At 43.3% G+C, this 15,701-nt stretch overlaps 1 long non-coding RNA gene across 1 annotated transcript; it reads left to right on the forward strand.

Moving 5' to 3' along the window:
- Window positions 1-14,326: 14,326 nt before the first annotated feature.
- On the forward strand, window positions 14,327-14,737 carry LOC130102030 (uncharacterized). The gene is made up of 3 exons (XR_008809103.1): window positions 14,327-14,431; window positions 14,523-14,561; window positions 14,675-14,737. It is a non-coding gene; the product is annotated as an uncharacterized LOC130102030 (long non-coding RNA).
- Window positions 14,738-15,701: the final 964 nt, after the last annotated feature.

Genomic DNA, 15,701 nt, shown 5'->3' on the forward strand with positions numbered 1-15,701 from the left:
CTGGGAGAGGATCATGCAGCTCTCGCGCTCGCCGACGGCGGCTGCCCTCACTGCGAGCTATTGCCTATGGTGACTCTGAGGACTCGCCTGGCATGCTTCTCCGAGACTGCATTTCCACCCGCTACAGTGCCGCGCCGTAAAAGCGCCGTACTCAGCGGGTCCCCGAGCCTTCTCCAGCCCGTGAAAGCTCGCCGGTTCGCCCGACAGCTTCACTCGAGTCGCTCACTGACGGATAACGGCCGCCGCGCGCTGCCGCTTCCGCCATTAATGACGACGAGATAGCTGCATCTGTAGAGAAGTCCAGCTGCTCTATCCTGGCGTCGGACAGTGAGGATTGGGCGAGCTCTGTGGACATCCCCGCCCCTTCTGTCCGCGAGTCGTCAGGGAAACGGGCCAGCATCAAGACCGCGCGGCTAGCTTTCCTTACGTTATAAAAAAGCTACACCGCCCCCGCCCCCCGTGGGCGTGTCGTCACCGGCAAAATGAGGAAAGAGTGTGTTTTTAGTCCCGCCGAGGCCGGACTCCATTTCTCAAACATTTCTCAGCTCCTCTTAGTTTGAGCGGCTGAAAATGTCAACATTGCAGCAATGAGCCTGTTGTATAACACGCACACCTGCAAACAAACGCCGAACTGTGATGACCCTCTCTTATTTGCTCGAGCTAATGTCGTTCCCCTCCTGTGGCTCAGTGGCGGAACCCATAGCCTATGCGCGAGAGACCCGTGTTCGATCCCGGCTCTCGCAGCAGATAAAAATTTAGTCTCGCCGCGGCCAGACTTCCACCGAAACTTTTCGCTCGTTCAGTTCCAGAAAATGCGACTGCTCCAGTGTATTTAGTAGTAAACAAGCCGGCACCACGGCCCGCTTGCCTGCTCACAAATGCCGTTTCCACGGCGACCCAGAAAAATCATATAAGCATTGTATTTTCTGGTATTCCGGCCACAGCCGATGGTGTTATCTGTGTAATAAAATGCCCACAGCCCAGTGTTCATTTCTACACACAAACACAGCCCGCCACGGTACAGGGCTCGCACAAATGAAATCGACGCATGTCAATTGTGCATTAAATGTAGTGAATGTGCCCACAACCCAGTGCCCACAAACACTACACACTGCATGTACCACGGTTTCTGTAAAACGAAACCAACACAAGTCTTCCTAGCCTCCTAGGAAAACGACGGTGTTTCAGTCTCGCCAGACTTCCACTGAAACTTTTTTCTCGTTCAGTTCCAGAAAATGCGACTGTTCCAGTGTATTTTACAGTAAGCAAGCCGGTACCACGGCCCGCTTGCCTGCACACAAATGCCGTTTCCACGGTGACCCAGATAAATCACATAAGCAGTGTATTTTCTGAAATTCCGGCCACAGCCGATGGTGTAATGAGTGTAATAAAAATGCCCACAACCCAGTGCTCATTTCTACACACAAACACAGCCCGCAAAAATGCAGGGCTCGCACAAACAAAATCGCCTCATGTCGATTGTGCGCTAAATGTAGTGAATGTGCCCACGTCTCAGTGCCCACAAACACTACACACCACATGTCCCACGGTTTCTGTAAAAACGAAACCAACACACATTCAGTCGGCACAAGCCGACGGTGTTCTCAGTGCAGTGAGTGTGCCCGCTGTCCCGCGCCCACATTCCCTCACAGACACGCTCAACCCCACGGGGTTTGTCCCGCTCGCTCTCTCTTCACAATCTGTCATAGAGAAACCGAGCGCGACCAGGCTGCCCGCCGTGATCGGCGCGCCCCCCGCCTCGCACACTGTAAACACAGTGTTTATGTCTCAGCACACCGAAGCTCTGCGGCCGCCGCTATGCCGCGGCCAGAGCCCGGTTTTCATTCTACCTCTAGCTATTCACCCAGATGCGTGGGCAAAGCTTCCCGGGGTATCAGAATGGGTGTTGAACACTATAAAAAGAGGCTATTCGCTACAGTTCGCTCGACGTCCCCGCCGTTACACGGCGCGAGTCGAAACCACAGTAGACAACGAAGTATCTCATCTACTTCGAGCCGAAATAGCGAAACTACTGATCAAAGGGGCCATAGAGCCTTTATCTCAGGCTCAGAGCGAAGGGGGGATATACAGCAGATATTTTCTGGTACCGAAAAAAGACGGGGGTCTCAGACCCATTCTAGATCTACGACAGCTGAACAGAGTGCTTGTGAAGCGCCAGTTCAGAATGCTGACAACCAGGAAAATCCTCGCGCAAGTTCGCCAGGAAGACTGGTTTATGTCAATAGATCTGAAGGACGCCTATTTCCAATACAAATAGCGTCACGTCACAGGCGATTCTTGAGATTTGCCTTCGAGGGTCAGGCATATCAATACACACTCCTACCGTTCGGCCTGTCCCTAGCACCCCGTACATTCACGAAGTGCATGGACGCGGCTCTCGCACCCCTGAGACTTCAGGGCATGCGAGTTTTGAACTACTTGGACGATTGGCTGATTCTAGCTCGATCACAATCAGAGCTCTTAGAACACAGAACCACATTACTCGAGCATCTCAAGAATCTGGGTCTCACAGTCAACTGGGCGAAGAGTTCGCTGTTTCCCAGCCAGAAAATGTCTTTTCTGGGAACAGTGCTGGACTCGCTATCTATGATAGCACGTCTGTCGCCGGAGCGTGGATTGGACATTCAGCGTGCCGCGAGATCCTTCCGCCGCGGCACTATAGTCCCGCTCAAAAGGTTTCAGAAAATGCTGGGCCTCATGGCCTCAGCATCTTCGGTACTTCAGCTGGGCCTGCTTCACATGCGCCCACTGCAGTTATGGCTGAAAGCGCGAGTTCCACCCCGGGCGTGGACCTCTGGTCTGTTTCGCCTCAGGGTCAACATAAAATGCGTTGCGGCTCTGGAACCTTGGAAAATAGCCGACTGGTACCAGTCAGGCGTGAGTCTGGGGACTCCCTCGAGTGTGATGGTGGTGTCCACGGATGCCTCCACCACGGGATGGGGAGCGCTGCTCGAGGGCAGACCGTTCTTTGGCCAGTGGTCAGAATGGGAGAAGCTTCTACACATAAACTGTCTGGAAATGTTGGCAGTCAACAACGCGCTACGACGCTTTTGTCCCCAGATAAAAGGCCACCACGTCTTGGTCCAATTGGACGACATTGGACGGCATACATAAATCGCCAGGGCGGCGTCAGGTCCCGAAACCTTTACAGGCTGACGGAACGCCTCCTGGTTTGGGCTCAGCACAACCTGCTTTCACTGAAAGCAGCGCATATGCCTGGTCACCTGAATCTGGGACCAGACAGACTGTCCAGGGACAATGTCCCAGCAGGGGAATGGTCGCTGCACCCGCAGACGATCCAACTGCTGTGGGAGACATTCGGCAGAGCGAAGGTGGACCTGTTCGCGTCCCAAGAAAACGCTCACTGTCCGAACTTTTTCTCCAAGAGCAGGGATGCGCTGGCCCACGGATGGCCCCGCTGCCCCCTCTATGATTTTCCCCCCGTTTCGCTCCTGCCTCAAGTGTTGGAACGAATCAGGGAAAACGGATGCCCAGTGCTGCTCGTGGCTCCGCTCTGGACGAACCAGATCTGGTTCCCAGTCCTGATGCGGCTGACCAGCACTGCCCCGTGGCCTATACCGGTGAGGAGAGACCTCCTCTCTCAGGCAAAGGGCTCGATTTGGCATCCTCGCCCGGATTTATGGTCCCTACATGCATGGGCCATCAACGGGTACCCGCTAACCTCCCGGAGGGAGTGTTAAACACGATCTCGCAGGCCAGAGCCCCGTCTACTAGACGACTCTATTCCTCGAAATGTTCGGTGTTCTCTGCCTGGTGTCAAGCTCAAGGCTTTTCACCCGTAGACTGCGGGGTTACGGAAGTACTCTCCTTCCTTCAGGAGCTTCTGGATAAGGGCAGGACCCCTTCCACGCTCAAAGTGTACGTGGCGGCCATAGCGGCGTTTGCAAAACTGACGTCTGGCCAGTCACTGGGGAAAAACGACCTGGTCGTGCGATTCCTCAGGGGAGCTCGGAGGCTGAATCCTCACAGACCCCCTTCAGTCCCTGTGTGGGACCTTTCTACGGTTTTGGAAGCCATGAAAGGTGCCCCATTTGAGCCAATCCATTTGTCAGACATGAGACATCTGTCTTTCAAAACGGTGTTTCTTATGGCTCTCGCTTCAGTGAAGCGCATAGGGGACTTACAAGCGCTTTCAGTAAGCGCGTCATGTATGGAGTTTGGGCCTAATGACTCAAAAGTCATACTCAAACCAAGGCACGTGTACGTGCCCAAATCCCTCAACACACCGTTCAGGGCCCAGGTTATTTCCCTGTGCGCTCTCTCGGTTCATGATGAGGAGGAGGATACGAGTCTCCTCTGCCCTGGCAGGGCACTGAGAGCTTACGTGTCGCGCTCGTCTGTCTTCAGACAGACTGAGCAGCTCTTTGTTTTGTTTGGCGGACGCTCCAGGGGACTGTCCGCATCAAAACCGAGCCTATCCAGATGGATAGTCGATGCCATAGCGCTGGCTTACACTTCTAAAGGCCTGCAGTGTCCTTTGGGTGTCAGAGCACACTCCACGAGAGGCGTGGCCTCGTCATGGGCGTGGTCGACCGGGATTTCCTTACAAGATATCTGTATGGCGGCAGGCTGGGCCTCGCCGTCTACATTTATAAGGTTCTATAACCTAGAGGTTCCCGCCTTACAGGCCAAGCTGCTGTCGGTCTAGAATTCAGTACTATCTGCCCCACTGCGCCGGCGCAGAATGCTGAGTTTTGCTTGTGTATCGTTCACTGATCGATAAAACAGCTCCATGGGTGTTGAATAACCCGTATTGTCACCCAGTTTAGGCTGAACACGTTCACCTTGTCTGCGTGAAACATTGGTAACATAACTAGCTCCTGTAGGATGCTATTTCATGGGGAATGATGCTTGCAGCCTCTCTTCTCCGACTCTCTGTGAGTCTATGGTGATTATGCACTATATGAGCCCCGGGCTACTGCCCTTGGGACTTTGGTGTCGGATCCCAGTACGCACGGCGTGTTGCATTGTGTTCCCCATAGCGTAAGATATTACGCAGTACGAGAGAAACTCTCGTAAGAGAACGTACTCGGTTACTAACGTAACCTCGGTTCTCTCTAGAGAGGGAACGAGTACTGCGTATTTTGCCGTGCATACAACAGCTCTGGTTCGCTTCAGCGATGAAAACCAGTTTGTATCAGCCTGTCGAGCTATATTTATAGGCCAAGGCCATGCCTATTCTGGCCATGCCTATTCAGGGCCTCTCTCGATAGGCTGCTGCTGTTGCCACAGGTCAGCCAATAGGCACGCGAGCTGCCTTGCCTATGTCTGCATGCTGTCGCAACGCGTTTTACATTGATTCAAAATTAAGGATAATTTTTGGCTTCAATATCTCGAGGAAAAGAGGTTTTCCCCATAGCGTAAGATATTACGCAGTACTTGTTCCCTCTCTAGAGAGAACCGAGGTTACGTTATAAACCGAGTACGTTATTGATCACATTTCCCCCCAGTGTACTTCATTGTAATGAAATTGTGTTTTCCTCTTTTGTGCAGTTTTAAACAATACACCAACACTTTTACCTGTTCCCAAGCAAGTAGTGGCTGAAGCATGTGCAGTAAGACCTTTTATAACGTTACATCAAAAGGGAAGAAAGTACAACACTTTGTAATGCCCATTTTTTTCCCCAATGCACAGGACAGAGAAGAAACCCTCTCAGGTATCTTTAAGTGCATATATAACTTTACTTAATTTACACTTGAGTACCAATTTATTTCTGAATGCAATATGAGTTGCAGGAGTCCACATCTACAGAAGAGTGCACAAAGCAGGGATGCAGAGTTGGGCAGTGTTGTACTTTTCCTTTTAATTTTTTTTATGCATAAGCCATGTGTTTACAGGGTTACCCCTACCCTTAGAAAATAGAGTATTTTGAAAATACTTGACAACTTAAAGAAAAAAAACTGGCACTAGAGATGGAGTTGCTTCATAGGAACTTCAGAGTAAGTGCTAATATATTATTTCACACAGAGTACTATGGCTGACTTTGCATAATATCTCTTATTGCAGGCAAAAGATGACTATCACTGGCTTTTCTTTACAAAGAACAATTAAAATAAAACTCAAAGAACTAAGCATATTTGTCTTGTCTTTTATTAAACATTAATGAAATGTTTTATATATTTTTTTTCTGATGGTGCAATGTTGTGTAATATGGCCCATGCAATGTCACAGGCCCTGTCAGGTGCAACCCTCAGACTTTTCAGACACTTTAGTTGGTTAAAGTTCACTTCACTGTGTGCCCTTGTCCTGGCTAGAGCGGCATTGTAACTGGTCTGGGGTTTGGGTCAGGGAATGGGGTCATAAAACACCTGTCTCCAAGCAGGATCCTGTTGTAATCACCTCTATAATGGAATAATTCAGTTCTGTTAGGATAATCATAAGTGTATAGTGAGCTTGATATTTATATTTTTCCTTACCACGTTCAAATAATGTGCATAAATATCTGAAGATTCTTGAGTCATGCACAGATCCTGGCCATATTTGTGATATGGAACATAGTCACACCATCTAAGAGATTTTAGTCTGTCAACTGCCTTTTTAAAATTTGATATAATATTACTAATCTGGATAAGAATCGCAATAGTAACTTGCCTGCACTGTTATTAAAGCCCGACTTCGAACATTTATGCATTTCCAACAAATTAATGATGTAAACGACATACTCACGAGTCATGAGCTAAAAGACTTCCCGTATCACCTCCGCTTATAAAGCCACGATCTAATCCTGTTAACATGAAATAAGCCTGCTCGCGAGCAGGTTCAAGTTTGCGCACCTGTTGCTATGACAGCAAGTCCAGGATGAGCGTTGAAGAACCAAACAATCCAAGATCATGCCAAATCGCCAACCATCAAATCCAGCTAAGTGAGTTAGCGACGTATGAAGAACAGGCCCCAGGACACTACCAGTTGTGTGTACGTATTCACATTTAGTGAATATATATATATATATATATATATGTAAGGGATAATCCACGGCTAGCCATGCATTAAAGGATTTTAATGCACAACGTAGAGGCGAAGAACCACCCGACGAGAAGCGGAGAGTGGTTGCCTCTACGTCGTGCATTAAAATCCTTTAATGCATGGCTAACCGTGGATTATCCCGCTTATACCTCGGTTATTTGCCACGTTAAAAAGAAGTTAAAGCTGTAACTGATGTTTACAGTGTAATTTTTTAACAGACGTGTAAAAATGACGGTTATTTTCTTAAGTCACGGCTCGTTAGTTCTGGCACTCCGTCCGCTTTAAATAAAGTAGAGCCATCGGATTGCTTTTATTTGAATGAATTATCACATTTATTTAAATTCATTATTAAAATAGAGAGACAGAGAACTGAAAGAGAAGGAAGAGAGAGAGAGAGAGAGAGAGAGAGAGAGATGCGTGTGCGAGTTACCTGTGAACGTCTCTTCTCTAAAGTCTAACCCTCGTTGCTTAAGCATAGCTAACTTAATGATTCCTTAAAGCTGCAGTAGGGAGTTTTGAGAAAACGTTGACTTAGCCTGAAAATTTGAACAAGCACAACTTACAGGTCCCACCCCCTTGCTTTCTGCTGCGCTACAGCCCTCCCTCCAGGCTAGTAAACAGGGCCACCGATAACAGCGGATAAAAAGTTATATGGCACATTCACTAATAGGGACTAAACGTCAACAATATGCTTTACATTGACTATGGCCTGCCCATACTTTGACTACAAACTTGGTCCTCAAATCATTATGTATTTTGCAATAGCCTACATGTAACTTTATAACGTTGCACTCTTTCTATAAGTTATAAATAGCTAGTAAGATAACGTTAATATAACGGTAACTAACGTTACAGTATGTAAGTAATTATTCTAGCGATATATAATGCTAGATAAGGTGTGCTAGTAGGCTACATTATTTCAGCAACATGATAAGCCAGTGAATTAGCATGTTTCAATTGTTGCTTAGCAGAGTGCGTGACATTTTATCTGTTATGCGGCTAGAGTTTTGACACCGAGTCAATGGGCTCTGTGTAATTCTTTCTTTTTCGCTTGTTTATCGTCATCGGTCTTTTTCCTTTTACCTCCTTGTTTTATGAGCAGGTTTCACTCGAGAATTGGCAGTTTAGGTTGTTTCTCCGTCATAAGCACAGCTGCAGCACGCCGGCAATCTTGAGTTTGAACGACGGCTCGCGCTGTGCAAAAGAGGGGTGTGATCAGCGCGTACACGAGCGTGATTGACACTGCTAAGACATTCCTCCTGGCTCTGATTGGTTGTTTCTGACCGGGAGCGTGTATTTCTGCAAATGGCAATGGGACCACTGGGAGGAGCCAGAAGAGCTTGATTTTTTTCACAGATTATCTGTCTCATATTCTACTGTCAGGACATAATGACAGTTTTAACAAATATGTCAAAAATATTTTTACAAAAGTTACCTACAGCAGCTTTAATGGATTTATTAAAATTATTTATGAATGACAGGCAACACTGACAGTGACAAGGCAATCTTTATTTGAACTAATCATGTCATTTATTTAAATGAATTAGCTGTATTTGTCAAACCAAACTTTTCTTACAAGTCGGGTGCATGTGAAAGGGTGCATTTCTAATTTTCTCCAAGTCAGACTCAGTAATACGCGGATGATGAACACTGGCGTCTTTTCTATTTTTCCTGTAGCGCTTTAAAACTGATTTAAAGACGGCATTGCTTGACTTGAAGTCTTTATCACTTATGATGTTTTATTTTGTAATGTGACGGTTTATACCTGCTCTGAGACACATCAAACTTGCAACACTGTATTCGCGTCCAGCGGTAGACTGAACAGAGGCATACAACTCCCGCAATGTCTCCAACAGAAGCAGAGTAGGTCTCGAAATCACAATTGTTCTGTCTTTGGCGCAAAAAGTCACTGGAAGTGTTAACTGCCCATTTAGTTGTCTTTTTCGTATTGACCTCATCTTTGTCGTCTTCGATCTTATCTAGCTCTGTCTTTTCCCTCCAAAAAAAGCCTAAAACTTTTCTAAGTAATATACAGTATTTCGTTGTCACCCTGCCTCTCCAAATGCAAAACTGACATTAACAAAATGCAATAATGCAGTAACAGCTTAAAAAGTACTTGGGTGTGTGTTTTATTTTATATTTACCGTTCAATAATGCAATCGCTGCTGTCTGTCCCAGCGTATGTTTTGGACAACGCTATCTCACGACCAATTCGTCCGAATTTGACGAGTGATTAAAAGATGGCTAATTCGTGCGAATTCGTACGACCTCATTCGTATGAATTTGTACGATTTGTCTAAACCCATGTGATGGGTAGGTTTAGGGGCGGGGTCAGGGGTAGGTCATTCGTACGAATTCATCCGAATTGGGCAACTCGTCAAATATGTACGTTTTAGCAAAAATCATACTAATTCGACCTCACTCGTACGAATTGTTACGAATTAGCCATCTTTTAATCACTCGTCAAATTCGGACGAATTGGTCGTGAGATCGGGTTGGTTTTGGAACTATTGGGGCTTACATGAACCACGTGTCTGCCATCGCGGCGACATCAAAGAGCGTCGCAACTCTTTCAATCTATGGCTCTGAGCCTACCTAAATAAACGTTTTCATATGTGTCTCTCTCTCACTCTGTTTGCAAGAGTAACTCTGTTACTATGGTTACCAATGTTTATAGTAGCGGATTAATTTGATGATGAGAAACGGCATGAGTCCGGGCAGTGAGTTATGGGAAATGTAGTTTGTGAGTGAAACATGATCGTCTGGTGTGGAGTGCCCTCTGGTGTCTCTCAAGGGCACTCCAGCTGGTGACCGTTACACCCGTAGTGCTTTGATTTCAGTGCATGTATAACTGCAGAAAGTACCAAATAGATGTAAATGTACACATTAAAAAAATAAAATAAAAAATAAATAAAAATTCTGTAGAATGTGAAAACACACAAATTAATTTGTGCTGTTCAGTGGTGGAGGAAGTACTGAATCTCAGTACTTAAGTAAAAGTACAAATAACCAGAGACATATTTACTTTAGTGAAAGTAGAAGTACCACAATGACAACCCTACTTAAGTAAAAAGTAAAAAGTACCTGATTTTAAATGTACTTTAAGTATTAAAAGTAAAAGTACTTGCATAACAATTTCTTCTCTTAATGTCTATATTCTAGTGCTGGGCAACGATTAAAAAATGTAATCGCGATTAATCGCATTATTACGCGCAAAATTGAATAATGAATTCTAGTAGTGTATTGCGCACTTTTGATTTAAATGTACTGCTACAAAAGTGCAATAACATGTGGTTTGCAAAAACTTTAAACAAATAAGGTGCTTTTATACCAGCAGTATTCCCTTTACACAGTATCAATAAAATATTTCTTGTAAATCTCAACTTAAACATTAATGTAATCAAATCAAATATTTAAACAAAGCTATTTGCCACTGCCAGGGCATTACCTTTTATCTAGCTTGTTAAAATGAGTCCAGTTTTCTTGGGGTTTTTTTCTGAACAGGTATCTTGTATCAGGGAGCAGCAGAAACAGTCTATGTAGTCAAAGGGTCATGATCACTACTACAGATATAAGTCGACCAACGTTACTTCTCTGATAGCAGCTTAGGTTTGGTCATGGCATGCCATGGTTTCCCACGTAAGATTACATTAAACAGAGGTAAAGCCCAATTTATACTTCTGCATCGAACTCACGCCGTAGCTGTAGCGCGCGTACCCTGACGTGCATCTCTCCAAAAATGTAACGTCAATTCTACGCGTACCGCAAGCGCTGTGATTGCTAGAACCGCTCCCCGGGTTTCACACTCTCCCTCATGTGTAATTGCGCGTCAACGCGGACAACGACGCAGATATATAAATGAAAACCAACGCGTTGTCTATAGCGTAGAGGCTCCGGCGTAAGTCCGACGCAGAAGTATAAATCAGCCTAGAGTGAGGTGAAGTGGTCGAGCACAGGTAAAGCGACAAGCGGGTGCGTTCCTGTGAAACTGTTGCAGTCATGCTCGCCTCACGCACGCGCCCGCGCGTTGCCGAAGTTGAATTGTCTAACTTTTTTGTACACGACGCGCAGCACAAATCATTGGAAGAGAGACTGATCCTCGGCTCGCTGTTTGTGAGGTTCCAGAATCTTAATAGTTATCAGGACATCAACAGGAGGGAATTCACATGGCAGAGCATCCCCGCTAAACTAAACGCAGGCCATCAGGTAAAGTTATGTATAATTTTAATTTAAGTTAAAAAGGCTACAGCTGCGTAGCGCACAGAAGCCGGTGCCATGGTTACTATCCATAGAGCGCCTGTCATTCACTCGCGGAGCGCTGTCTCCCTTTCTGTTCACCTGAGAGAACCTGCCAAAGCCTCTCCACTGCTTGTTTGGGTGGGTTATTTGCTGGCTGACCAACATCCCACCCCTCCTGTGATCATGGTTTGACTGTAGGCCTATGTGTATTCAGAGGCAGTGAGCAACGGACTTTCAAAATAATAATAAAAAAACCTCTGCGTTAACGCGCGATAAAAAAATTGTCGGCATTAATTAATAAATGCGTTAACGCGATAATAACGCGTTAACTTGCCCAGCACTACTATATTCTAATGATTAATAAAACAGTTAATCCTAACTCATTCAACCTAATAATCCTATAATGATGTTCAATAATGATGGAAAAGCCGTTATTTTTTAAGTTTTTGTCACCATTTCTGAACAAGCTTGCAATTAGGCTATATACACATCAAGCTTAATTTGACGGGGTTTGGCTGTAAACGCGATTAATTAATGGCGTAATTCTGAACCTCTTGGCTTGCCATATTAATCCTAACCAAACGTATAATAGGCTACACACGCACCCCACACCACTACTAAACCTACCCATGCGTATCCGCACGTAAAAACAAATTTCCGCGTATAAATTGCACGATAAACACACTGCGTGCTATAGAGACGCATTTAGTGTGACCGGGTTGATATGGCAACCAAACTTCACTGGTGAGACAAACGTGCGACGAACGGACGGTCAGGATGACGTTTTGGCAGGGGAAAACTGATCAGAAAATGTAACGAAAATGGGTAACACTTTATTTTAAGGTGCTTGTAATAAGCAGTAATTAACAGTTAATAAGACACTTATAAGACATTATAAGATGCATATAACATGCATATAAGCATTAACTACTTCATATAAAGGTTAATTAAAGGTCCAGGCCCTGAAGAGATCAGGGAAACTACTCCCTCTTGGGAAGGTCAATTTTTAAGGCACTGGGAGTTTGTGTTACCATTTATGTTTGTTCGGCGGTTCTAAAAAGTGCAATGTATTGATACTTGAGAAATGTATTATTTAATTTAATTTATTTATTATCATTAGTTAATGCTTATATGCATCTTATATGCATCTTATAAGGTCTTATAAGTGTCTTATTAACTGTTAATTACTGCTTATTACAAGCACCTTAAAATAAAGTGTTACCCGAAAATGTAACAGAACGTTGTAGAAATGTAGTGGAGTAGAAAGTATAATAATTGCTGCAAAATGTAACGAAGTAAAAGTAATAAGTATGCACTATTGATTCTACTTAAGTAAAGTAAAGATATGTGAAAAATTTACTTAAGTAAAGTAACGAAGTATTTGTACTTCGTTACATTCCACCACTGGTGCTGTTAATAATGTTATTTATGGAAAAAACAATACTGTACTTTTCTTTAGGTTTTGAAGCCAGCCCAAAAATTAATTCTCTTTTTAGACTCTAAATGTTCTGAGACACCACTCGGATTTGGTAACCAGAGATACAAAGCTCTGTTGAGGTCTTTGGAGAAATTTACTTAAAATGCACGGTTGCGCTTTTGTTCAGAGAAGGTCACGTTCATATGACCTGTCTCTACGCTGCAAGATCATCTTATTTCAGGGATTGTTCAGTTGGAGCGTTTTTTCAACTGTATGAAGGTTTGTACTTGTTCTAATGTACTTCAGGTTTGTCAGACGTTTTTTTACATTAGTGATGATTTCAGATTTAAACACTTTTGTTTCATTTTAAGGTCTGAGAAATCTGTGTGATCTGACAATGTGTGTATGTTCAGTTGTTCACTAATAGTCACAGTTCTGTGACTTATTTCATGAAGTTCGTAGTATTGTATGAATTGTTCAGATGTTATTTTCCTATATTATGCATTAAGGTTTGTTCTCATTGTATTCTTGAACGGGTTTCTCAGAGGTTACTGAGAGTACTAGGGGATCCCTATCTGATTCAAGCTCATTTTGTAATCAATATCATGCTAATGTTATCTACAGTTCATTCTACATAGTTGCAGGCCATATTTAAAAATGAATGGAACCCCTAGCTCTTTCACTGAACCCAGTTTGAGAAACTGTTCTACAGATTTAAATGTGCATGGGTTATTATCTATTTGTGAGAGAGACATTAGTGGAGAAATCAAAACAAATGAGCATAACAGCACACACAAAAAACTCACAGAAGAAACGTACTGAGGTAAAAATGTTGAGTTAAATTAAATTAAATTTGAATTTAAATTAAAATTGTATTATTTGTTTAAACTTCAATCTCATAAAATTATTTATTACAGTTGTAATTTTGCACTGTAAATTAATTAATTTAATTGATAAAAGCCCTTTTTATTAAAACTGAATTTGATCAAATGTAAGAATTTGACATGAAAGATAACGCATATATTTAGTAAGGTTTAAAAAATTGTCCTTTATAAAGGTAAATAACGCCCTGGTGTAAAAAGGTTAAGAAAAAGCTGCTAATGTTAAAAAGAACACAATCTGTAATCAACAGGGATATTGCGAACAGGATAATGCCTGGGAAATGGGCTGAAAAGACAGGCCTTGATTTAAAGGTAAATTTGATCAAGTTTCAAAGTGTTACTCATTGAAATTTTAGTCACTAATGTATTTTGCTATATTAAAGGGGTTTCCAGGGCAACCGTATGGTAATGACTGCGGTGTCTTCATGTTAATGGTAAGATTATTTTTTGTTTGTTCATCATCTGGCTATTTTTAATTCTCTTTTGCCTCATCATGTTTTTTTCCCCCCTGTAGTCTGCATTTTACCTGGTGATGGATTCCTCATTTGACGACACAATTGTGAGAACTCGTTTACAATAATGTTGAGTCAGTGTGCTTTTAAAATGCCAAGGGTTATAATTGCTTTCATGTTTTGTGCAGCTGGACATGCCAGAACTGCGGATATGGTGGTGTGTGATGTTGACGGAGAACTATGGTCTGGATAGGTACAGTATTTCTTTTTTTTTTTTTATAAACAAATAAATAATGGAACAATGTGTAATATTGTCATGCTTTACAGCTATGAAAAGGTTTGTGCACACTTTACTGAGGAGTCTAAAGCCTTCCTGCTGGGTGATCGACAACCAGTTTTTAGGCTAAAGAAAAGGAAGTTTGAGGAGACCTTTCAGGTGAAAGCATATACTAGGGGATATGACACTTAAAATGTCATATTACCTTGTGAATGTTTGATTTGCTTATGCTGTGGTATTTGACTTACAGGCAGAGCCACAACATCGGGTTCAGGAATTATCATCACAGGTACTGTGCAGTTGGTACTCAGAAAAAAAGCTAATTATCTTTAAATAAAAAGTTATAAAGTTAACACAGACTTAAATGTAATATTAATTGCTTTGTATTTTATATATTGTTAGGGAGATGTACTGCATCCTGTGTTGGGGGATGCACCACTAGAATCACTAGGATCATCATAAGAGGTACACTGTTTTGTTACATGACTAGCAACAAAGTCATAATAATTGTAAATAGTTGTTGCTTTGTTTTGGTTTTTGTTGTCAATGTGTATGGTTTATCACAGTTGTATCTCCCTTGATCACTGTGTTATTTCACAGAGTCGATTGATGCCAGATTTGCAAATGTTGCAAATGAATGACATGCAAATGTTTCTTGAATATGTAGTTGATGTCATGAAATTAAAGGTAAACTGTCGAAGTGCAATAGGGGAAAGTGCATAATGTGCCAATGTGTTTTTTATATATGGAAGGGGTATAAAGTGGTTTCTTTAAATTGTACTAATTGTATATTGTCTATTTGTATGTTGTATTTGGCTATTTTGCACGTTTTTTTGATGTGTAAATTGACATTTACAATAAAAAGAAAAAAATTCCATCATCTTGATGTTTTTTTGTTTGTTTGTTTTTAAATTGTATAAACCTGATTGTTCCTTTGTATCCTTGATGGTCATTAGCTTTGCTGTTATATTAAAACAGTATTTGCCTACTTGAATGGCAAATAAATAATATAACATAAAATTTCGATGAACGCAAGCTGCAAAATATAACTTTTGGGGGGAAATTTCGGTGGCGTTATAGCACGTAAGTACATTAACAGCGTCAATACAATGCGACTGAACTGCTGGAAACATTTCGACACAATTTGTGTCGATTGCACAGTGCCAGTCACTTGCAGAGGAAGCGCTCGTGTCTGAGCGTGCAGGTCTGAGAGTGCAAGTCTGAGAGTGCAACTGCAAGTCTGCAGCCAGACACTATTGGTGGTGCTGGGTTCAGGAAGCTAGTGGCTGCTTGCTATCAGTTCAGCTGGCCTTAACAGGTAGCTGCTGAAGGCGAGCTTGCGCCTTGGCTCGACTAAAGTGTTCATTCTCTGCTACTGGTTCCCCTCCTGGAACCTCTTTTATCCTGCTTACAGCCTGGTTTGCCTACC

This window comes from Rhinichthys klamathensis, unplaced genomic scaffold, assembly GCF_029890125.1.
Source record: "Rhinichthys klamathensis goyatoka isolate OS25496 unplaced genomic scaffold, OSU_Roscu_1.1 h1tg000265l_1, whole genome shotgun sequence".
Classification (NCBI taxonomy): Eukaryota; Metazoa; Chordata; class Actinopteri; order Cypriniformes; family Leuciscidae; genus Rhinichthys; species Rhinichthys klamathensis.